At 51.5% G+C, this 23,999-nt stretch overlaps 1 long non-coding RNA gene across 9 annotated transcripts; it reads left to right on the top strand.

Moving 5' to 3' along the window:
- The first annotated feature begins 7,814 nt into the window (after positions 1–7,814).
- LOC124508439 (uncharacterized) lies at positions 7,815–22,060 on the top strand. 9 transcript variants are annotated; one of them, XR_006961246.1, is made up of 6 exons: positions 7,816–8,257; positions 9,265–9,410; positions 11,075–11,237; positions 11,855–18,021; positions 18,341–18,410; positions 20,802–22,060. It is a non-coding gene; the product is annotated as an uncharacterized LOC124508439 (long non-coding RNA). The 9 variants fall into 9 exon arrangements; XR_006961244.1 differs by lacking the exon at positions 20,802–22,060 and having other exon boundaries at positions 7,815–8,257; positions 11,855–15,880; positions 16,536–18,485; XR_006961251.1 differs by lacking the exon at positions 20,802–22,060 and having other exon boundaries at positions 7,815–8,257; positions 11,855–16,706; positions 17,863–18,485.
- Positions 22,061–23,999: the final 1,939 nt, after the last annotated feature.

Below are 23,999 nucleotides of genomic sequence, written 5' to 3'. Positions count from 1 at the left end.
GATCTGGTTCCCAGACCTAATGTCTGCAATCTTTCCACCATGAAATACTGCTCTCCCAGCAGGGGCCCCGATTCTGTGATGCGTGAGGTCGTGGTCTTGTGTGCAAGCTGTGTGTCTGAGGCACCAGGGGCAATCTATCAAGGGGTGGCTCCTGGGCCATCTCTGGAGGTATGTTGACCCTTGCGGACAGCCACGTAAGTACACAAACCCACCTCATCAGCTCACAGGCGCACTCTCTGAGCCCTTCGGAGGTCACGGAGAGGCCAGGAAAAAATGAGAACCAGGGCCGCCAAAGCCTGTGTTTCTCCTGGACCTGTGGGGCTTGTTTGAGCCTGAGCCAAAGCCCCTCTTAGCGCCCGCATTCCTTGACTTAACAAAGGTGAGGAGAGCCCTACCCTGTGGTTTTAAGGCTGGATTCCATTTCTATTAAGATCGCTGAAGGCCTCGTAAGATTAACTCACGGTCACCCCTGTGAAAGCCGATCCGAGTGGAAAATCGAGTTAGAAAATTCTGCCTTCCCTTTCCCTCACACCGCAGCAGATTAAGGGAAGGCCTGATGCTGAGTTTTGGGGATTTATGGGAATGTGCAGTTGCTGGCTGTTAAACGCGCACTCTTTGGGATGTTGGCAACCTTGCTTCCTATAAATCGTTGCTGGTATTTCTTAGCCTTTCCTTGCCAGCAACGCGGAGGCCTGCAACACCTTTTCCGTGCAGTAGCCTGTGAAAATATTGAAGCTGGGCCCAGAAAAACACCAGCATAGAAAGGGGAAACTTTGATGTTTGCTAGTTATTTTCAGACAACCCTTGCCAAATCTTAATTTTTCTAGTTTACAAGTGAGGGATTCTGACCATCTGCCTGCTGTCAACCGATGTTTGTTTGGGTGAAGATTTTATTTTTTTCTCCCAATCTAGCACTCCTGTTCTTACAAGTAGTTTATTGGACTTCATAAATGTCAGCGTTTTGCAGGCATTTTGTAAGCAGCTTATGATTTAGTATTTAATCAAAATTGAGCAGTCAGCGTCTGTAATCAATCTGAAGCGGGAGTAACAATGAGATCGCAGCTCAACATCCACCAGGACCACGATTGGTGCGTCCCAACTATCCCTGTGAGAATTATGTTTGCGTCTGAAGGGAGGGCGGTGAGTAGAACGGTGGAGGAAATACCCACCCTTCGGGCACCGATTACGCGCTATCTCGTGTTTGTGTCAGCTATCGAGTGCCAATACTGCGTAACAAGCCATCCCAAACTCAGTGGCTTAAGTCAATAAACAGTTTTTTAGCTCCTTAATTTCAGGAGTCAGCTGGGAGCTCCTTCTAGCCTCAGCTGAGCTCCTGAAAGGTATGGGAATGAGTCGGGCCGTTGGTTGATCTTGCCTGGCCTCATCTGGGACAACTGAGGCAGCTCAGCTCTACTCCACAGATTTCTCGTCCTCCACCAGGTTAGCTCAGGCCTAGTCATGTGGTGATGGGGAAGTGCAGAAGCAAAGAAACCAATCATTCAAGTGCTCTCCTAAGCTTCTGCTTGCCTGACATGTGCCAACATCCCATGAGCCAAAACATGGCATGGCCTAACCCTGAATCAAAGAGGGGGACAGACTCCATGTCCTTGCTGTGGGAGGTTTTTACAAAGTCACAGGCAAAGGCAGCGGGCACAGGGAGGGGCGGAGAACCGGGGCCCCTTGATGCGATCTAGCCCAGTGATTCTGGAAATCCCACAAAGGAGGTGATGTGTCAACCCCAACGTCCAGAGCAAGAAAGAACGCTAAGTGCCGAAGGCCTCTTCTGATGTCGTTACTAAATTCCTTCCTTGGTTGGTGCTACGGACTGAATTGTATCCCTCCAGATTTATATGTTAAAGCCCAACCCCCCGAAAGGGACACAGGGAGAAGGGAGGTTGTTCTTTTTCTCCTTTGCTACCAGCTTCCCCGCCTCCAAGGATCAGCTCCGTGTTCTAGTCAAGTTGGTAAAAATGGCCAGGAGGAAAGAGAAGCTCGAGGGGGACATCGAGATGCTCCTAAGAATCGGGCTCACCAGTCCCCCCGCCTCAGCCCTCTGGCTTCTCCCCTGCCCATCTCCTCCCTCCTTCTGGTTGACCCTGCTTTAGCTTCCGCTGCCTTCTCTCCAGCCCCTCCAGCCCGCCCTCCCTCCCCCATTCTGACTGCTCTGGGGGCAGCACGGCACCAACGAGAGTCAGCCTGACCTGAGCTGGACTCCACTCAATGGCTGTTTGTCCCTGGAAGTCAATAAACCCCTCTGAGCCTCTGTAAAGTGAGAGGACTCGGCTTAGTGTGGCGTCATTGTACAACCGCACAGCCACACCCCCAGAGAACGTCTAGCTCGTGGGCACTCAATTCATATTCTTTTATCGCCCCCTTCCTCCCTACTCCTGTTGACCTGAATCTTCATGGCACTTTCCTGTCCCTTCGATAATTTAGCATGGATGGTTTATTAAACAGGGGCTTCCTGATGGGCTGTTACTGACCTGGCAAAGAACAGATGTGCCCTGGGAGGGTGCCCAGGCCCTGAAGGAAGAGTAAGCAGTGGGCGAGCCTGCAGGGATGGTGTCCTCTTGCCAGAGGGGAGTGGCCGGCGGGGGGGGGGGCAGACCCCGATGCTGTCACCTTCATGCCTCGGGCCACCTCTTGGCCTTCTGAAACGGTGGTTTGGAAGATGGGGTTTCCCCATCTTTCCCCGTGAGGTTTCTATGGAAACTGAAACAAAGCAGGTGAAATTCTCTGTGCTTCACCCCTCCTTGTTCTGCACATAAGGCTCAGGCCAGCTTCCAATCTGGGGAAGGAGGTTGGTTACCCACCTGGTCTAGCTTCGGTGCTGCGACAGCCAGGTATTTCTTCAGAACTGGTCACGTGGCTTAAAGCATGACTATCCTAGATTCATTCCTTTGGGTCCTAAGGAGTCAATTTCTTCTTTCTTCTAAGAAAGAAGTTTCTGTGATGAAAGACATGTCTTTGGGGTGGAGACGTTCGTGGACCCCTGATGGCTGACGTTTAGGAGGAGGGCACTTGAGGATCCCAGTGCTCGTTCTGGCTGTGACACTGCAAAGTGTCCCGATGTGACCGTGGATAAGTCACGTCCTATGTCTGGGCTTCAATGTTCTCAAATATAAAACTAAGGGCTTAGGTTGTGTGGACTCTAGGATTTTGATGAGCTCAAAAGGTTAACTTTGAGGTTACTCGTGGGGTTCCAAAAGGGGTAGGTTTGATGAAGGTGTGGTTAAAAGGGCGGAAGCAGGGCAGCCGGGGTGGGGGCGGGCAGAGGCAGCCTGCCTGGGTGTGGCACCCGGGCTCACGCAAACCTGTTAAACTCGGAGGTTCAAATCAAGGCCTACTCGTGGATTGATTGGCTCATTGATTGATTCATTCTCTTCATAAGACTTCCTCTGACCTTTCCCAAAGTGCTCTCTCCCTTCCCTGACCTTCCGTGGCCCCTCCATGCAGCCTCACTGTCGTCTCTTGCAACATCTCCCCGCTATCTCTTGCTGGCCTGGCTGTTTTCCAGATGGCCCCTTGCTTCCTGTTCCGTGTCCTGGCTCCCTTGCTGCCTGATAGCGTGGGAGGCTTTCCTTTCTGTCTCCACCTCTCAAAGTTCTGGCTGTGGCTTAAGGGGCTGCTCAAAAGCCGCCTCTTCCAGGAAGTCTTCCCAGGCAGGTAATTCAAAACTCTCTTTCCAGGTGCTCCTTATTAGCACCCTTCAGTGTCTGTCCATTGACGTAAGACAAGGCCAGAACTTTTAGCTTAGGTCCCGAGCCTTGTCTCTCATCCCTGCCTTCCCCATCCCCCAGATAGGCCAGGGTGTCTCTTAGCTCCACACAGAACCGAAGCTGTTTCTCTTGCCTGGAAAACCTTTTCTCCAACCTGTCCCCATGATGACGACACTTTAGGATTCTAAGACTCCGCTTATGTCCCCTGTACTGGTAAAGAGTTTCTTGGACTTCTCTTTTGGTCTGTATTCTGTGTTGTGCCATGCGCTAGTCTCGTCCATAAGTCTGGTGACCCTGAGTTATTTGCCTTTAAAGTCACAGTGCCTGGCACATAGCAAGTGCTCAATGAACATGGCATTGAAGAGTATTCTTCTATGTGTCCATCACAGCACCCAGCAGAGGCTGGGGCCCAGGCAAGTATATGGATGGGACGATAGATTCAAAGGTCTGTTTGTAGCAGTCTTGGGTTCTGGGATGGAGCCTTGAAGCTGGTGGAGCTGAGAATATGGCTCCTGCAGTGTGTGTGTGTGTGTGTGTGTGTGTGTGTGTGTGTGTTCTCCGTGGGCATGCTTGTTGGGGTGTTGGTAGCCTGCCATGGGTGGGGGGAAAGCCTTAGTGCCCCAGAGGCTGATGCCTCTCCCTGGATCCCTGGACACCAGGCTACCAGCCTACCAACTCCAGAGTCAACACCGGAGACGCTCCTGGAGGACGCTCCACAGTCACGGTCACGCACAGACTGCGTTCTGCAGTGGACCGGGGCACGGTCTTGGAGCTGCGTGGTCTTGCACCGGGTACCTTAGACAGGTTTCTGACACCTCACATCCTCTGGGAAACTAGCCATGCTGGGCTTCCCGTGTGCCAGGCCTTGGGTGAGGCCACTGGGTGCAGGATCCGATTTAATTTTCACGACCACCCTTGTTGGCAGAGGGGAAACTGAGGCACGGAGCGGTTGAGTTACTTGTCTTAGACCACGAAGCAGCCAAAGGGAGAGCAGGGGGATGGGGCGGAGCAGCCTTAGCCACAGTCCATGCTCATGGGTGCTATGCCTGCTCCTTCTCACATAATAATGCCTCCTTGAGCCACTGGATTAATGTAAACAGGTGACATTTATGGCATGACTGCCCCACAGCAGGTGTGCAACCAGCGGAAGCTGACATTATCAATCTCTCACTCAGGCCTCTCAATGTAAAGGTGAGGAAACCGAGGCACGGTTCACGTAAGTGACTTGAAGGTCACGTTGTGAGTCGGGTGAGGTCTCCTGATGGCCGGCTCTCTTCCTTATGTAAAAATGAGAAGGAAAGGGAATCTCACATTTGGGAAGAATTGAGGCAGAGAGGGAGGTGGTGGGGGACGGCGGTTGAAGACAGATGGGGAGCCAGTCCTTCCTCGTAACTTTCCCAACCACCAGTGAGGACGGTCCTGTTATCCCAATTTGCAGTCCTGCCAATCTGATCGCGGGGGGTGGGTGACTTTCCTGAGTCTGTCAGCTGGTGAAAGAGAGCAGAATTTGAACGTGGGCTTGTCTTTCTCCAAGTCCCGTGCTTTCTTCTGCATCGCTAGCCTAGGAGTGAGGTTGAAGATCAAGGTCAGAGTAGCCACAATTTGGACCGTCGCTTGTGGCAGGGAGTAGACCAGCTGCTGAGGTTGTTTCTTCTGAGTATCCGGAGAGCTCCCGGAGCTGGGGAGAGAGCGGTGTGGGGAGGAGTGGGCCCCAGGGGAAGAGGCAGCTCTTGAAAGTAGAGAGCTGCGTTTCTTTTTTTAAAAAATATTTACTTATTTTTGAGAGACAGAGAGAGCACGAGCAGGGAAAGGGCAGAGAGGGAGAGAGGGAGACACAAAATCTGAAGCAGGTTCCAGGCCCCAAGCTGCCAGCACAGAGCCCCACGCCGGGCTTGAACTCACGAACCGTGAGATCATGACCTGAGCGGAAGTCAGATGCTTAACCGACGGAGCCACCCAGGTGCCCTAGAGAGCCAGATTTCTTCTTTGCAGTACTGAGGGAGCCAAGAGGCGCCATTTTGTCTCTGTGCATCCAAATAGCCTGGCTGGTGGGGTGCCTTTCAAAGGGCAGAGAGTGACTTTGGACCCTCAGGTTGGAGGAAACATCTCATAAATCTTAAGTTTTATTTTGAAAATTCGTGCAGAATTTGCCTTGTTTCCCACAGTATACCCACATGTGCAAGAAGAATGGCTGAATCTAACTACATGAGCCCAGCTGAGCAGCCCAGATGAGGTATGCCAAGGGACACTGTCTTGGGCCACATCCTGTTCAACACTTACCAATGGCTAGAATGGACTTACTATTCATGGCGTCCCTGTAAGATAGGTTGTGTTACCCCTTTTACAGGCCAGGTGATTCCCCCATGGGGCTGAACCGCCTTGTCCCCGAGGGGCGTGTGGGAAAGTGGGAAGGGTGGACATTTCAGGGAAGGCGAGAGGCAGGGTCTGAAAAGGCCTTGGCCAGGCTGAAATGGGCTCAAATTCATGCATAGCAAGATGAAAGGCAAGAGAGACCTTTGCTTGAGGTTCAGAATACCCACCAGACACACACAGGATGTGGGATACCTAGGTCAACAGCATAAGTGAAAGAGGCTGGGTTTTTAGTTGACAGGAAGTCTCGTATAAGTCAACAGGGGGGAGGTGGCAGCCAGCAAAGCTAATGTCACTGTAGCATCCACCAAGTGGAGATACAACGAGTGGGGGAGGGAGGAGATACTCCCGAGTCAGTCTGCCTCCGGGAAATGGAGCTCAGGTCTGGAAACCTGAGTCAGGGAAAGGGGCAGAGAGCTCACCAGGCTCTCTGACCCAGAGGCTGGGGGTGGAGAGGTGGCTCCTGGCTGCTGCTGGACACTCTCCTCGTCCTCTGGCATCCCCAAAGCGTATTAGTCTATTTCTGAACAATTACAGCCCCTTCTTGCTCTTATCCGATTGCCTTGCCTGCCTCCAGAATACGCTACTCATTCAACTTCGGGTTTTATTCACGTAACCTGAGTACCTGTGGGGATTCCTTGTGACCTCGTTTCTACATGAAGTCACGTTCAAAGAAGCCCAATCCAGCAAGCGAAGGAGAGAGCTTTCCATCTTCAGGCACACCTCTCAAAGAGATGAAAAAGAATGAGGTCCCTGTTTCCTTTTCTCTCTTGCTATCTTGGGCTTCAAGTCTTCTTTAGAAACTTGGACTCTTCCAAGGCACCCCAAACCCTCCGGGCATCCATAATCGACCTGACACGCCATGACTCTCGACTTTCTGCATCCCCATTATACACAAAGGACTCAACACCTATGTCTTTTTTTTTTTTTTCTTCTGGTCCCTCCTTCCCTACCCCCTCTATGTTCTTCTTGAGTTTTCTTTCCACTTCACTGCTGACCCAAATTCCTCCCTCCGACAGGGTGGGGGGACTCAGAGACTGATCTGGCAAGCCAGGATGCTCCCCCGCGACCTGGGTCTCTCCAGCACTGTCTGTCCCTTCCTATCCTCCCAGGAACTACGCTGGCCAAAATGGAGCTCTGAGGGAGCTGAATGAGAAGAAACAGAGCAGGCCAAGACCGCATTTTTGGAGAGTGGGGTGTGTGGGGCAAATATGGCGGCGGGAGGGATGGCGGGGACGTCGGGAACACTCCGCATGCAAAGTTTGTCCTCGGTGTTTGTCAGCACATGGTCGCTGTGGGTGGAAGAGCCTGGTCACCCGTGCATACAGATCCTCCCTCAGATTGCCGTGTGATGGCTACTTGTAGTGAACAGCAGCAGACAGAGGGCCTTCCCCAAAAGTTCCCCATCACCTTGCATGGTTCATTTCCATGGCCATGGGCTCCTCTCCTCCACAGGGTTGAGTCTCGTTTCTTTAATGGCATACCCTGAGATGTCCTGGGGGAAGGCTGGCTGGAGAGACAGCACTCACCACAGATTCCATGTGCTGGGCTACACTTCCCCGCCTCCTCTGCAGCTAGATTGGGGCCCCACGGCTTGTTCTGCCCAATGGGCTGAGACCAAGGCCATCGCGGGTTGATGTGCCTCCTCGTTTTGCCACAGGGACTTTGGACGCCCCGTGTTCCAGACGGCATGCCAAAAGGGGGAGGGTCTCGCCACTCATAGGGCACCTGATATGCGCAAGAAATAAACTTCCATCTCAAGATTGAGATTTCAGTCTTGTCACTGCCACATGGCCTGGCCTGGCCCCCTGAATAGTCAGAGCGTCAGAATTAACGGAGTAATTGCTATTCTTGAGCTCTTTAATGTGAGGAAGGAAGAAGCTGTCTCTGGAGCCACGCGGGGCAGCTGATTGACGCTTTCCCTGACTGTCATCATCTAGCACAGATGGCACTTCCTGTTTGGTAACACCTCACGTGGGCTTCTTCATCCCCCACTGACTCTGCCAGTCACCATCCTACACAGTCAAATGTGCACAGTATTAGAAGTTTGCCAAGAGCACATCCTTGTGTCTGCCAAGGAGTGTCTGTTAGAGGAAGAGTATTCTAGCAGACGATGTTCAGAGGAGAAATGGACCACCCCAGGAGGCAGCAAACCCCTTGTCTCTGAGGTGAGCACGTGGAGGTTCGACGCCCGTCGGGGATTTGGGGGGAGGGGGCATGAAGATGAGACGCCATCCCAGAAAGGGGAGGGCTCGGTGTGGGAGGGCAGGCTGGACCAGATGATTTTTAAGTCCCGTGCAACCCTGAGAGTCTCCAGCCCAGAGTCTATTTCTTTTTTTGGAAAGTGGATGAATGGATAAGCTTTGGTCACTAAGAAAGTAAAGACCTTAGGAGATCAAATAGCCTGGCTTAACGAGCAAGTAAGTATCATAACACTAACATTATCCTTGCTTAAAGGTATATGCTCATGAGATCAACGTTCTCGGCTCCCCTGAGGTCGACAAATGGTGACGAGTAGTCACGAAGGCATGTGAAGCATATCTGTAATTTACATGTCAACCGCAAGGAGGGCTGAGCTGAGGGAGGAGTCCCAGCCTTGAGACAGACCAAAGTCATCACGATAACAGCCCCATAATAAGGGCATCGGTGCTTTATCATGTGCAAAGTGTTCTCCGTGACATCCTGAGTGCTTCGAGATTACTATCTCAGAGCTTATTGTCATACATCATACATTATCATATATCTCTGAATTTATTATCATAACCTCTGGAGGAGAACGGCTGCCATTCTCACTGTATGGATGGGCAGGGAGATTTTCAGAGATTGTTCCCACCCAGGAACACATAGCAAGTTAAGGGGGGATATCCCAAGACTTGAACCCAGATCCTTTGATTGGAAGTGATGGATTTTAAAATAAAAAAGCATGTCTACTCCTGGCACTAGAAGGTGGGACCAAGCTCCATTCGCATGCTCCTTGGTTCCTGAGGGATTTCTGCTTTCTGTGTGCAAGATTGTGTGGGGCAAGGTAGAGTGAGGATAAGGATAGCCCTGAACTGCTTATAGGAAGAAGGATTTTTTTGGGGGGGGGGAGGGGAAGCAATGAACTGAGGCACAGAGTGCTGGAGTTCAGACCCTAACTCTTTGTTTGACCCATTTCACATCCATGGCACCCCAGTTTCCTCATTTGAGAACGGGAAGAAAGATACTGACCCACCTTGAAGAATTTCCGTGAGGACCCAGTAAGAAGACGGGCTGAAAACATTTCGGAAACCCTACAAAGACCAAAGTTGTCATTTCAAGGAGGAATTCATTGAGCGGCAGGTAACAGGGGCACCGGCTACAGATGGTTTTAACAGATGCGGCGTTATTTTTCCCTGGACACAAGAGTAGCACAGGGCAGGGTAGCAGGTGATGGGATTATGCTGTGGAGGGCCTGGCCTTTCTGTTTTCCTGTTCTCCCTTTATCCTCTTGCTGCTACCTTATAAACACAAGATGGGTGTCCTATCTCCAGGGTTGCATGCCAGCTCCAGGCAGGACAAAGAAGGGAGACAGAGGAAGAACCGGAATGAAGAATGGGAAAGTCTTCTTAGGAATGCAATAGCTCATTGGCCAGAAGTGCAATCAAATGGCCGGGTTCTAGATACGCGGGAGGCTGGAGGCGTGAGCACTTTGTGGAGGTGTGACCCGGAACAAATCCAAGGTTTTGATGGAAACGAGGGAGAGGCTGGGACCCACAGCGGGTGGCGGCCCGCAGTGCCTGCCATGGCTCCAGTACTGAGACGGGCGCTCACTTCACAGGGATCATTTGACCTCGGTCTCTGGACAGAGTGAAGGCAAATTGGGTTGCCTCATGCCTTGAAGAAAAAATGGGTCTACAGGATCCCGCTGTCAGGATGGGAAAGGGAGGTGGGCCGCGGATAGAGTAAGGCTGTGTGCGGCTGCGGGTCTGGGCATCTCCACGGTGTCTCTCCCCCCACCTTCCCCTGCTCCAGGCTCTGTTTCCTTAGCCTCCTTCCATGGACCCGGGCGGGCTGAATTCGAGGAGCTCATCTCTAGCCTCTGTGTTTGTGTACGTCTCCACCCGAAGATGTCTAACCACAGACTTCCTCTTGACTCCTGGCAACAGAGAGAAAACAAAACCGCAGCAGCTTTCATTGCTGAAAACACAAAACTGCCTCCTTTGCCTAATAAGCCCAGACGGAGGAGCTTTATTTCTGCTCGCGACTCCAGGCCAAGGAGTCTCGGGTGGGCAGTCACATCGCCAGACTGTGCGGTGGGAGCAAGCCACCTGCTGGGGGGCGGGACCCCGAGCTCCAGGAGCCTGCGTTACTGGCCGGCGGGGCTCCAGGGAGACCCTCAGGGATCAGGGGGCCCTCACCTGCTCCAAGATACCATTGGCCTCTCCCTCCCACCAACTCTGGTTTCAAAGCACTTGTTTAGTGTATTTTTTTTTTTTTATCCCCTTAGTTTCTGGGCTATTAATTTCAGCTATTGGTCAATTCCCATTTTGTGCTTTCCTTTTTTGTTGGCTTATTTTTCTAATTCCTTATGATGCATATTCAGCTCCTTTATTTTTAGTCTTTCTTCTTTAATAAGGAAGGCGTTTCAGGCCATAATTTCCCCCTGAGTTGAGCTTTTTTGGGGGTCCCGTAGGTTTTGAAATCAAATGTTCCTCTTTTCATCTGTTTCTAGATGGTTTTTGAGTTTCTTTTTAATATTTCTTTTGATCCATGGGTTATCTAGACCTCTGTTTGTTAATTCCCAAGCACTTAAGAATATTTTCAGCCCCTTTATTTTTTTATTTAAAAATTTTGGATTACGGTCGGAGAATGCGACCTATAGACTCTCCAGTTTTAAATTAAAAGATTTTTTTCTCTGTGTCCAAGTATGTGGTCGAATTTTATAAATGTTCTAGGGGAAGGACAAGCTGAGCTGGTGAGACCAGCAGAAAAGAATGATGTTCTAAAATGTTCTTGTTCTGCAGATAAGTCGCCCAGTTTCGAATCTTGCTTCTACCTGTCTCTAGCTGCGTGTCCAAGGACGAAACGGAGTATTTTATTTTTTTGAGAATTTGTTTTCCATCTTTAAAATGGGAGCAAAAGGAATATCCACCTCTTAGCATTTCTGCGAAGATGGTGTGAAATTGTGTAAGTAAACAGTACATATGCCCTATTGCTATTTTTATTGTTGGTTTGTTATTTTTGCAGAAAGGGAGGAAGCTTTACTGTTAGTGCCCTAAGCTTTCTCCCTGCCCCAGAACCGTGGCTTCTGGTTATCGAGAGGCCTGGCAGGAAAGAGGAAATGGACGGCTCAGGGAAGCCACCACCGTCCTTGTGAAGGGAGCCACCTGAGGTGGGGGCCACTTGCCCAAGCAAAAACAGCGATTTGGTAGCAAGGCCAGGTTTCAACCTCAGGTCTCAACTGACCAGTCCCTCTCTCTCTGCTGACGGTCACTCTGTGGTTTCTCTCTTGAAAGAAGAGACTGTTGACCAAAGGTTGGCCTCTGGGATGAGGGAGGGGCTGGAAGCTTCTGATGGGTGGCCACCTCTGAGCGTTGCCTTGTTACAGCTTTGCCGTCTGGGAAGGGCGACTCTGAGGTCAGCAAGCTCCAGGAGAAGCTAGAGAAAGAGGGTTGGTTGGGAGCGGTTGGCTGCTTCGGGCACTGCTGTTTCACGGCTGGGGGGGTGGTGGGCAGAGGGAATCACAGAACAGAATTACGAGGCAGGGGGTGTCTGGGCTCTCTGATTTGGGCCATTGATCTTAGGAGCAAGACCATTCATTCGCTGAGGATTCCCTGTTTCTATCAGCAATCATGTAACCATGCTGTGTTTGGACCATGCGTGGACAAAGGATGCCTGTAACATATATGGATTTGTCTAGGCAGCGGGACTCTGACTTCAGATAGGAGTGTGTGCCGTGGGCTAGGCTGCCGGCAGGTAAGGCCTGGGATTGGCTCCTCCGTATAAAATTAAAAAAAAAAAAAATTATAAGGCCTCTAATGATTATTATGAAAATTAAGTAAGTCAATGTTTGCAAAAGTGCCTTGTAAATCGCAGCACAAATACCGAAGAAAGTCATGGTGTGTAGAATTTGGTCTGAAAATGCTAGCTGACGCTTGGCTGTGTCCCCAGCTCTTCGCTGGAAGCTGCAGAGAAACCAAATGGGGTTAAGCCTTGTTCGCCCATCGTGGGGCTGGTGGGCTTTCTCAGCGTGAAAGCCTTTCCCTGCCCCTTCCTTCGAACACGCTTCGATTAAGCACCTATTAATAGGCCAGGTTCTGGGCTAGAAGCTGAATAGTGTGGTGATCACCGTCTCCTAGGGGACAGACGCTGAGCAAACGGGTAGGTTGCAAAGCCCCGCTGGGGAGCCAGGGATTGTCACAGAGAAACGGATGGGTTCAAAGGGCACAAGGCAAGGCTCTCTGAGCCTCCGTTGCATCATCTCTCAGATCCGGACGGGTGGCCTGAACGTTCTCTTGGAAATCGGTAGCTTGGTTGGAGAGAGTAACCACGAGGTGGGGTGGGCGAGTGGACAGAGGCCAATTTACGGCGGACCTAGCACTGGGGAAGAGGGAAGCAGTGGTGATCTTGGCCCTTGGAGAGTCCATAGTGCGGTGGAAAGACAAGAAAGCAGCCAGTGACAGCGTAGTCTGGTCTGAGTTTTGACAGGCTAAGTGAGGCCAAGAGGTACGGGAGCCCAGAGGAGGAACCCTTTTCCCCAGCCTGGGAAGTTGGAGTGGAAGTTAGCAAAGCAGAGACGCAAGCTAAGGGAATTCTAGGCAGAGGGAACCGAATGAGCAAAGGCATGGAGTTCTATCCAGCGAAGACACAGAATCTGAAATGGGGCGCGATAAGGCTGCAGGAGGTACACAGTGAACTTGAACGCCGTGGTGGGGAACTTGAACTTTACCCTGTATGTAGGGGGGAGCTACTTTAGACGCAGAAGCATGAGATAAAGGATTAATCAGGCTTTGCCACCAGGATGGCAACTGCGAGTGGGTCCAGGGGAGGCAGGCTGCAGAAGTCCTAGAGGCCAACGTGAAAGGCACTTGTCTGGGGTTGAGCCCATCGTACAGCAAGTCTAGAGTGCCATTGAACTTCCACGGACTCAGCGGCAACCTTCCCCACACAGTGCCCCTGGTCCGGGAGGATGGGGCCCCGAGCTGAGAACTCTCCTGCAGGGCCCGGGCCTTCAGAACAGCCCTCCGGGGGGATGGCCCCCTCCAGCCTCGATGGGCTAGTTCAGGCTGCTTTAGCTGGGGCCCATTTGGCTGCAAGGGACATTTTGCTCGAGCCAAATGATGACCTTGTGGAAGGGAGATGGCGAAGTTTCACAAAACCCAGGGGTGAAAGCTTCAGCCCCGCTTCTGAGGAACTAAGAGTCCAAAACTGCAGAGTCCTGCCTAAGGCTCTTTTCCCACACTCGCGGCTCTCCTTCCTCCTTCTTCCCTCCATCAGAGGGCCAGCTCTCTCTGGTAGAGGAGAGCCCCACTGCCTGGCTCCTCCTCCTCACCGCCAAATGCCCCGTAGTGGCGGAGGAGAGGACCTCCCTCCGGTCGCTGGGATCCGGGCAGTCTGAGGGGCTGTGCCTCGGGTCAGGGGGCCTGGGGCCAAGAAAGGGGGTGTGTCCTAGATAGCAGGGCTCCAGAGCCTACTCCTCTGGGTCTGTTGGGGGGTGGGCTTGTGGGTGGGAGGGGTGCCGGCGCTGGATTGGCCCCCAAGGGCTGTCCGTTCTATTAGACCCGGTGAGCCTGCCCTCCAGGTGCACAAGTAGTCAGAATCCACAGAGACCTCCACTCACCTTTTCAGGAAGGGAGACAGACCAGAAAAATCCCCATGTTTGCTACTGTGGACAGTGAAAGCAGATAAGTAAAGGGTCCGAGAAGAGCTTGCCTTGGGGGTGGTGGGCAGGGGTGCGGGAGGGCTGGGCCCTTTTGCTACGGGCTTGGGGAGCCGGTTCAGAGCCCGGCGACCTGGTAGGAGGTGGCCGATCTTGGAGGAAGAGGCTGAGGCCCCTAGGGCTGGAGGCTAACGGGGGCAGAGCCAGCATCTTGGGGCTGAGGAGGGGCCCAAGACTTCTGGGGTGGGCATGCGAGGTTCCTTTGTTTCAGATGCCCCGTGGACTTCACACGGCACCAGCTGGAGGAACCAGAGACCATTGGGTGGTTTTCCCCAAATGTGGAGGAATCTTTCCCCTCCCCCACCTCTGGTGTTGCTAGACACTGGGCTTCCTGGGGGTTCTCATAAACTCAGGAGGCTCTGTAATCGTTTCCATATAGAATCGTTTCCCTGAATAGCGAAGGAGGCCAGCTGTAGCTGATGGAACACAAAACAGCATGCGCTCCTGGGGGATAAACGTGAACGCCTATCCCTGTGCCTGGCACGCCCCCCCCCCGTCCCCCCAACTCCAGGAGGGAGGAGGTTGCCCAGTGGTTAAGCACGTGGCCTCTGGTCTCTGCACCACACACTTCAACTCCGGCACGATTGCTCACCGGTCGAAACCCCAGGCACATTACTTAAATCTTGCCGGGTCTCAGTTTTCTCTCCTGTGAAATGGGCATGATGATAGCCCGAAGAAAGGTTGTGGTCCTCAGGATTTAATGAGACACCTGGAATAGCACGCAGCACGGGTGTCTGGATGGGCTCACTAACACTAGCGGTTTCGATGGTCACTGTCCCTGCTTCGGCACGTGCTGCAGGGCTCAGCCCAGTCCCTTGTGGTTTCTCTATTGGTTTCCAGTGCTGTTACAACATACCTGATGCGCTAACCATCCCCACGTCCTCCGTGCTTGCTAAACGCTCCCCACAACTTGCTTGGGCTCTTTCCTCCTCTGTGAACCCTCCTTGTGAGAGCTGCCTGGCCACAACCTCACCGCTCCTTGGGGTGCCGCCCGACCCGCCCTCCTTCCTGAAAGCGTGCCGCAGATCCGGGAAGGAATTCGCCACTTCGCCTCCAACTCCCCAGGCTCAGAATTTCCACGAATCTCTGTGAGAGGGAGGCAGCAGCACGCAGCACGTCACGTCACGGTGCAGCTCTAGGGTGGCACAGCTGTAGCCCTAGCTGTGTGACCTTGGCTTGCCTGGGCCTCAGTGTCCTTGCGTGTCACATGGAGACAATGCAAGCAGAGCTTTGTTCACAGGGCTGTGGTAAGACACGTAAAGCAGAGACAATGCCTCCTGGCACCTCTGAAGGGCTCACAAAAGATTGGATATTTCTATAAAAATAATCTCCAAAAGCCTGGCTTTTAATGGCTGTGATATCTACTGTGTGGGTAGATCATAATTTCATTAACCAGCCCCTTGTTGTTGGGCATTTAGACCGCTTCCACTCTTTTGCTATTATAAATAATGCTGCGGTGAACATCTTGTATATAAATCTTTCTGTTTATCTTTGCTTCTTTAAAAGAGCTCCCCAAAGACTGCTTGTCTTAGAACAAAGCCCCTGCCCCCCAGACTTTCCAGTGATGCCCTTTGAAATAAAAGCAAAGCCTGTTTTCCACCAGGGAAAGGAACATATGGAACATGTTAACCAAGAGGTGGTTCAGGAGGAAGGTAGAAATAGGTTCAAGATGGGTTTGGATCCATTTCAGGATATCTGACACAAAGCCAGTGATACAGCTCCCCTCGAGCCTCCTTCCCGGAGCGAGGCAGAGGCTGATCCTCGGGGACCACTGACTTCTTTCTTTGAGAGAGTTCCAAAGAGCTTTGATGTTCTTGGCGTGGGAGAAGCAACAATGACAGATCAATAAACAAAGCCAGAATGTGTGGACAATCCGGGACTCCTCCAGCCGGTAGGGGGCGATATCGCCTGCTTCTGTTGGGCCTAGGGTTTCTCCCTAACAAGGACTTCCTTTGTTGTTGTCTTAAAACTTTGGCTTACGCTTCATATATTTCTCTTGCCTGTTTTCCTTCCTCTCCTCCCACTTACGCACTTTTCAGAATCACTTTGGGTTGCCATTCATTCATCCCCTTCCTTTGGGAGAAATGTACTGCGTGCTTCCCCTAGGCCAGACATCAAGATTGTGTTCAGACTTTCTAAGACCTAGACGCGCTTGCTCTGGAAGTGCCGACTCACACGGATCAAATGTATTGCAATTCACCCATATTCCATATGAGGTATATTTTTCCTGTGAAGAAAAATAAGGATTATATTTTATAACGTCACTTTTGAAATTATTTGGCTATAAGTAATTCGTTCCATCTACGGCCGGCTTTGATTTCGCAGCAGTTATGGGGGTGCTCGAGAGGTCTTGCAAAGTGAGAAACATCTAACCTGCACGTCGTCCTCAAAGATAGTGAAATGTTTACGAATTTTTAGGAATGCTAAATGAAACCATGAATGCGGTTGATGTAATATTCTGTTTTGTGGACGTTTCAGTACAATTTTATTCATTTCCATTGCAAAGCTTTTCCTTCGTGTTTGGGATCCAATAATTTTGTTTTCAGGTCTACAGACAGTTTTTAGGGATCTCTGAAAAGTTCCCAGGCCCTGTAACCGTGCCCAGTGGTTAGCAGAGCCCTCTGTGAGGCTCGGACATGGAGAAACGGAAGAGTTGGGACAGTTTTTACAGAGTTCCCAGGCCATCGAGTGACACATCGAGTGGCAAACTAATTTAGGTAAGCGTTGCTATAACGGAGTGTGAGCGGGACACAGTGAAAGTATCATTTGCTCTAAGTTGAGACTCCAGGGGGAGTCAGTGAAGACTTTCAGAGAGCAGGTGCGTCCGAGCCAGAATATGCGACTGGCGAACAGTTTTCGAAGCAGATACCAGTGGGGAGGGTGTTGCGGGCAGGCGGCACAGCACATACAAAGGGGGTGGCCGGGAAAAGAACCTCTGCCTATGAACAAGCCAGCTGACCTCTCAGCGCTGCCCACACCGATCGCTAGGGCGTCGTTTTCCAGACCAGCGGCACTGGTGTTGGAAAGGCGGTCGTAGGCTCCCCCCCCCCCCGCCCCCGACCCGGATCTGCTCCGTGTTAATAGGATCCATGGCGATTTGAATGAACCCCAAGATCTAAGAGGCAGGCTCTAGTTCCAGCTGGATCGGAGCTAGGCCTCCTAAGGGATTGGGGCTGTGGGAGATGGGGAAGGTGGTGGTCGGCCCGCGAAACTGCAGCCCCGACAGAGCGGCAGGCCAGCTGTTTCAAAAGTTGTTTTCAAGTTTGGCCTGCGAGCCCGTCTGGGGCGGGGGGCAGGGGGGGGGGCGGCCAGACAGTTCGATGATTGTTGGAGGGCTGGGCTTTTCTGTTTGGAGACTCCTCCATGCACTGGGCCCACACTGTCCCTTCTGCTGGCCTACACTCCAGACAGCCTGTCTTGCCTGTTGGCTCCCCTAGCCGGTGCATCACCGATTACCTAATAGACTGTAGGCTGTGTGCGTAATTTATTCCTGTGAGTAATTGATCACATTAGGATGAGCAGGGGAAGTACCAGGGAGAGAAGGGAGAAGAAGCATCAATAACCAGGGGAAGGAAAACTGCTACAGTCAGCTAATTAGATATCTCTCTTGAGCAGCTCTTTCAACATGATGGCCCATCCCGCTGCTGCTGGCTGAGCACCCCCTCCCCCTGCCCCCACGTGTGGAGGGGCTTTCTGACGGGTGAGGACTAGAGCCAGGAAACTTGGCTCATAGGCCGGGTAATCTTAGGCAAATTACTTCTCTCTGGGCCTCAGTTTTATTGACTTACAACATGGGGAAGGCTGGATCAGTGGTTTCCAAACATGGCTGATAGCGGAATCACCAGAGGTGTTTTAGAAAATATCAACCCCAAGGTCGCTGAGACAGGAGGTACGGATCGAGGCCAGGAAGCTGCGCGATCATGAGCACCTCCTCCGACTCTGACGCGGTTGGTCCGACAGAAATGCGGGAACCCCTGGGTTGGAAGGATAACCTCGGAGCTCCTGGCCTGCTCTGACGTTTCCAGGTCATTGGTAAGGATGGATGCCTCCACGACCCCTTCGGAGGGTGAGGACGGTGCTGTGGAAAAGAGACTAGAAGGGCCAGAGACCCTTTATCTACTCCTGGCTGTCAAGAATTCACTCTGTAATCACGGTTTCTCCCTGAGCCTCACCAAACCCACCGCTAGGCTTTATCCGAGCACCATGTCGCCGTGTGCCCGGGAAGATTTCAAAATACAGCAGACTGGCTCCCCTCGTCCCTAGAGTCTGCCGTAATACGTATGGGGTAGCTCAGGATGTTGTGTATTTTTTAAAAAAAATTTTTTTAACGTTTTATTTATTTCTGAGACAGGGAGAGACAGAGCATGAACGGGGGAGAGGTCAGAGAGAGAGGGGGAGGGTCAGAGAGGTCATTTCCCAAGGTCATGCAGCTAATGAGGTCATGCAGCTGGGATTTACACCCAGGTCCAGGGGGAGGGAATGGAAGAGAATGGGGACACGCCTCTCTTACAGAGAGAGGGTCGGGAGAGAGAGGGAGACACAGAATCTGAAACAGGCTCCAGGCTCCGAGTTGTCAGCACAGAGCCCGACGCGGGGCTCGAACTCACGGACCTCGAGATCATGACCTGAGCCGAAGTCGGCCGCTTAACCGACTGAGCCACCCAGGCGCCCCAGGATGTCGTGTATTTAAAGGCTGCCGGGCGATTGTGAAGATCAGCTGGCTTCATAAGGCAGCGACCTGTCCGAAGGCATCGCGGAACGGGACACTGGAAGACCACGGGACTGGGCAGCATCCGGTCGGAGGAGGCCACTGCCACGTTGGCAGGAAACACGGACCGTAAAGAGCCCCGGGCAGATCCTCACGCTCCTGTCGGTCTCTGTGCGAGTGTAGGCAGAGCCCACCGGTCACGCACTCCGGCGCAAGCAGAAGACATGTCTCCCAACCGGTGCTTTTACGAATAGGAGTAAGTCACAAGAGCAAGGTGAGTGCGTTCCTTTGTCTGTAAAATGGAGCGTCCACGGTAGGCCTTCCATCCTCCCAGCCCAGTTGAGAGGATTCAGCGGACCCACTCGAAGCCTGTGCCCTATGAGTGGTCTCTGCGAGAACTGCCCGCTTCATCCCAGTTCCCCCCCAGCACTGGGACCGGCGGGAACTGGGCTGGTTGTTAACCTCTCTCAACCCGCCGTGGAAGCAGGACCTGGAGGGTCTGCTGCCGCGATGGGCCAGAGGGCCCGCGAGGAGACAGACTCCCGGCTTTCGGTCCAGGTGGAAACTTCTGGAATTCCTCCTTTCCACACGGCCAGCTGCATGGCCCAGTGCTTTCCTGTTTTCTCTCATCTCTTGGGGCCGCACGACAGCCCCAGGTCAGCATGTGCCTGCGTGCTGGCTAGCCAGTGAGACTGGAGCCAGTTTCCAGGGACTGAGGTCTCTGAAATCTGTTACATTGTCTTCATCCCCTTCCCCATCACCTAACCCAAGGTACCTTCGAGGGACCGTTAATGCCCTCTGCAGATGTGTTCTCCTCATAGCAGCCAGAGGAGTCCTCTTATGACATAACTTAGGTCATGTCATTAGTTTTGACTGGCTTCCCATTCTCACTGGATTAGATCTAAACTGGCGTGTAAGGAATACCCTGGAATGGCTTCTCATTCTCTTTGCCTGAACCCCACACTTCTCCTTGTTTACATGGCCCTGTACAAACTGGCTTCCACGTCTCATCTCACTCCAGGCTACCTACCCTTACTTGCCTTGGGAGGCAGAAACATCGCTATGTGTCCTCCCAAGCTGTTTATTGCCTTCCTGTGCACATGGCCAGACACCGTCCCCCCCTCCTCGCGGTAAGGCGGGGCCGTATCTTGGAGTTCTTGTCAATGGAATATGAGTGCAAGTGAGATGCATCATCTCTGGTCTTGGCCCCCAAAGCTTTTTCTTTTTGCCGTTGACTGCATGCAGAGGCTATGATGGACCACTCCAAGGAGACCTCGGAGGATGGCAGGGAGCTTGGGTTTTGAGCAACCGAGCAAAAGACCTCCAACCAAACACCCGACTGGTTCTGAGGAGAAAAAGGGATACACTAATATTGTCTGAAATCACTGAGATTTGGGCTTGGGTGCTCTAATGGCCTGACTCATCGCCTGTTCTCTGTTCCTGGAATATGTTAAGGTACTTTGTGCTTCTCCGAGGCTGTGTCCTCTGCTTGCAATGCTTTTCCTGACCATTCCTCACATGCTTGCGTCTTTAGCCGCTGGGTCTAAAACTCACCACCAGCTCTTAGCCTTCATCTGTGTTCTTGTCTTACTATTTTTTTTTTTATAGAACTTTTTACAACTTGTGTGTTGTTTTTCTTAACTTTGGTTTTCATTGTGCTCCCCACTAGAATGTGAGCCTCCAAGGGCATGAATCAAGTCTGTCTCACCCCCCAGCATATATCCCGTGCCGAACAAAGTGTCCGACAAAAAGTAGGCAGTTAACAACTATTAGCTGATGGATTGAATGAACGAATGAATGAACCAATTATGTGTGATTCAGCTCAGTTCATTTCGAATATTTCCGGGGCACCAACTTTGTGCAAGGCACTTTACACACATATAATGCGTTCTGTACTCAATTCTCATTAAAATCCTAGTGGGGAGGTAAGATCATTATCCCCACTTGACGTAAAGACATCAAGAGGCATTGACAGCAACCATAACCCAGGTCCTTCACAATGGCATTCTCCAGCCACCATCCTATCTCTGAAAGGTAGGTCCTATGGTCTCCGTTTTACAAAAGAAAAAACTCACGCTCAGACAGACTGAGTCACTTTCCCAAGGTCATGCAGCTAATGAGGTCATGCAGCTGGGATTTACACCCAGGTCCAGGGGGAGGGAATGGAAGAGAATGGGGACACGCCTCTCTTACAGTGCTATTCTTCCTGACAGCCTCATTAGAAATCCCCACAGAATATCTGGAACGTGGGTGGAAATGAAGACTGGATTTCTCCAGAGTCCCATGAGCTCGGTTTGCAACGGGATTTCATTTTAAATGCAGGACCCTCTCTCTCCCATGGCGCCTGGGATGAGGGGGCGCCATTTTGTATCCTGGGAACACGGCTCCCGTGACCTTGTGTGAGCCAGGCTGGCCTGGCCACCACCGATAAGCTGGAGGCATGAGTGCCCAGGTTCATCTGGGGAGAGCAGCCGGAGCTGTTGATAGGCAGAGAAAATCTGTGATTAATTATGGCAGATGAAAGTATGAAGTAATGAATCCTTCTTGAGGGCTGGGCAAGCTGAAGGGCCTCGCTCTCTGGATGCATGTGGAGACTGCACAGCCCCTTCTGAAACCAGCAGTAAACTTTAATGGCTGCAAGTTCTGTGACTTGGCGGGCTGCGGATTGGATGGCACATAGAACTCATGAATTCTCTGGGGTGGGAGCTAATTAGGGTGCAATTTTTCAATTACGGAACATTGAGCGAGCCTCTCCCCGGCCCCCCCCCCCACCATCCCTCAATGGATACACTCCATTTGTCTGTTTTCCTTTATTTCTTAATCATTTGATGATATGACAGCAATTATTTGTCATTTGGAAGAGAAAATCGTCACGGAGCTATTGTTTCCCTCCTGAAGCCCCAGCTCTGCTGTGGAGATGGTTACATTTGATAAATGGTCTGCGTTCCCGCCGCTCCTCCCCCAACCCCCACCCGGGGTTGGTGTGGCAACAGGAAAACATTAGCCTGTGACGCGCCTGCTCTGATTGAAACGCCATTTGTAGAAAGGCCTGGAAAAGAGCAGGATCCAGTTGAAAAGAGCCGCAGCCCCGAGCTCTAGGCCCACCCACGTCACCTAGGTTGAGGCTGTGGGACATTTGCTTTGGGAAATTTGGTCACTGCTCTGAGCTAATAAGCCCAGCGTCAGGATCAGGAATGCAAAACAGAAATGGAGCAAAAAAGAAAAAAAAAAAAAAGGCAAAGAAAAAAGCAGCACTCCGCCAGAAATGGGAACACTTAAATGACTTTGTTTAAATGTCATGGTACTCTCAAAACCCTGTTCTCATATGTATGCAAGTTAATTAAATGGAAAAATGTCAAATTAGTTGCTTAAAATATTAATGGCAGGAATTATCCCAGATTCTAGAGCAGGCAGTGCAGAGGAAATGAACCTTTTAGGGCTTAACCCTTTTTTGGGTCACCCTTCTCACACAAAATAGATCTTTCTTTTAACCATGGGAATCTCCGTGACTACCAAAGAGTTTTGTGGGTTTCAGGATCCAAGCTTTCGGTGGTGGTGGGGAGGGGGGGAGAGGGTTGCCCTGCAAGTCCGTCTGGAGTACAGAACTCACTAGTGGCATTTATTCCTGTAGCACTGGTTTTTTTCATGGGGGATTTGAGGTTTCCGGGAAGGCCCAATGATCCTGAACATGTCCCAATGGTCTGTTCTGGGGCCTGGGTAACTTGCCATTTTTTCTTTTGGTTTTTGAAGGGTATTTTGGTTTACAGAACCCAGTAAAATGCAAAATAAGAAAGGCTTGCACAGAGAGGGGCACCCCCGTTGGTATTCAGTACCAACGGGGTCTAATGGCTGCGCTGACCAAAATGGTGGGAAGAGGGAGAGCCACAGACTCAAGGGCTTTGAATCCAGCAGGGAGAGGCCACAGGGCCCCGGATCTGGTCTCATGGTAGCCTGTGGGGAAACTTAAGCCTCAAGAAAACAAGAAACGTTCCAAATGCCACACAGCTATTGAGTGCTGATAAGGCTCATCTATTCATGCACACAGTTTCTGCCCACCTCTCCCAGGGACTTCCATATATTAGGGGACAGCAGGGCAAATAGATACAGGCCCGTGCAGGCCACATGCCTAACACCGTAGGAGGAAGGGCAGAGGATGGACGACAGGGACACGGTTATCAGGGAGACCTTGCCTCTATCAGCCAAAGAGCATTTACCACTGACGATGGCAGCCAGCTCTCCATTCTGGCAAAGGCAGGCAGGGAAGGAAGGCAAGGCCTGTCTATTGAGAAATTACGGCTGGTCACCGCCTCGACATGCTCAGAAGCATCTTGCGGAATTCAATCGGTTCAAGCCTGACAGATGTTATCCCTCTTTTACAGTTTAGGAAAGCAGGAGACCCTCTTGGCAAGGGGAAGTGGCCGAAATGAGTCCGCAGGAATTTGTAATGCGACAGTGGCCAGTGGGGTTTCAGTTTAATTGCAAATTAGCAGTAGAAATACCCAATAATAGAGGTAGGGCCCGGTTTCCAAAAGGGGTGTCCTCAGAAGGAAGGAGATATTCTGAGTTGCCCTGTGAGAAAAAAATTCCAAAAAACGTAGGGAACCCCTATATATCTGTATTTTTATTTTTTTTTAATGTTTATTTACTTTTGAGAGAGAGAGAGAGAGAATGCACACACGTGAGTGGAGGAGGGACAGAGAGAGAGGGAGACACAGAATCCGAAGCAGGTTCCAGCCTCTGAGCTGTTGGCACAGAGCCAGATGCGGGGCTCAAACTCACGAGCCATGAGATCATGACCTGAGTTGAAGTCGGACGCTTCACCGACTGAGTCACCCAGGTGCCCCAAGAACCCCTACATATGTTTATCCTTTTTTGTATCAGCCAGTGTAGCAAGTTGTATCATGGACCCCAAATACATTTCCATCTTAATCTCCAGAACCTATAAATGCTGCCTTATATGGCAACAAGGACTTTGCAGATGTGATTGAATTAAGCATATTGAGGTGGGAAGATTATTCTGGATAATTCACATGGGCCCAATGTCATCGCTAGGGTCCCTATGAGAAGGAGGCAGGAAGGTCAAAGTGAGGAGTAAGAGATATCATGATTGGAGTGAGGCACTTTGAAGACAGAGAGAGGAGCCCTGAACCAATGAATACAGGTGGCCACTGGAAGCTGCAGAAGACAAGGCAACAGGTTCTCCCCTGGAGTTTCCAGAAGGAACCGGCCCTGTCAGTACCTTGACTTCACCCCAGTGAGACCAGATTTTGGAACTGTAAGGGAATGAATGCACGCCGCTCTA

This window comes from Lynx rufus, unplaced genomic scaffold, assembly GCF_022079265.1.
Source record: "Lynx rufus isolate CCGP_SWC_20201006 ecotype Redwood Valley unplaced genomic scaffold, mLynRuf1.p SCAF_13, whole genome shotgun sequence".
Lineage (NCBI taxonomy): Eukaryota > Metazoa > Chordata > Mammalia > Carnivora > Felidae > Lynx > Lynx rufus.
This window is presented reverse-complemented; position numbering and strand designations above follow the sequence as displayed.